The following is a 579-nucleotide window of genomic DNA, read 5'->3' as shown; positions in this document are numbered from 1 at the left end:
CTTACTTCCAACATCCAGTCTGGTTCCTCCACCAAAAGTCAACCACAGTGATACAAACTCATTGAGCCGCCGTACAAAAACCTCTCACTGTAGAGAGACACGGCTCTCTGACTTTGACACAAACAAACTCACCAAAAATAGTTTCTGTTTGTAATATTTTATCAGCTGAAATGTAAAATTAAGACAGTCACACAAATTTCCAGAATGGATGTTTTAGTTAGATATATTAATGTTAAATTCAATTTCTATATTTGTTCTTTTAGATTTTAAACCATTTCAGATGAATACTCTGATAAACTGATTGATCCACTGATAAACAGCATCATCAGAGTAATCCAAGTCCCTGCTGGAGTCAGTCAGAGCATTTCCATAGAGAGCCACTTTGCATCAGCAGCACCATGCTCCAGTGCTCTGGGAGAGTTTATAGTCCTGAGAGTTGAACACTGGATGACTGACAGCTGTCCTTCATGACAACAGAAGCCACAGAAATCCTCCTCATCAAAAACATGACTTTGATCTGCGTCCTCATCTGGACTCTCCTCTGCTGCTGCTTCACAGGTAAAGTCCAGAGAATCAAAC

At 40.1% G+C, this 579-nt stretch overlaps 1 gene segment (V, D, J or C); it reads right to left on the bottom strand.

Moving 5' to 3' along the window:
- LOC123976142 overlaps positions 1 to 579 on the bottom strand; it is a 28453-nt gene that overhangs the window by 2142 nt on the left and 25732 nt on the right.

The sequence above is a fragment of the Micropterus dolomieu genome, linkage group LG09 (assembly GCF_021292245.1).
Source record: "Micropterus dolomieu isolate WLL.071019.BEF.003 ecotype Adirondacks linkage group LG09, ASM2129224v1, whole genome shotgun sequence".
In the NCBI taxonomy this organism is placed as follows: Eukaryota; Metazoa; Chordata; class Actinopteri; order Centrarchiformes; family Centrarchidae; genus Micropterus; species Micropterus dolomieu.
This window is presented reverse-complemented; position numbering and strand designations above follow the sequence as displayed.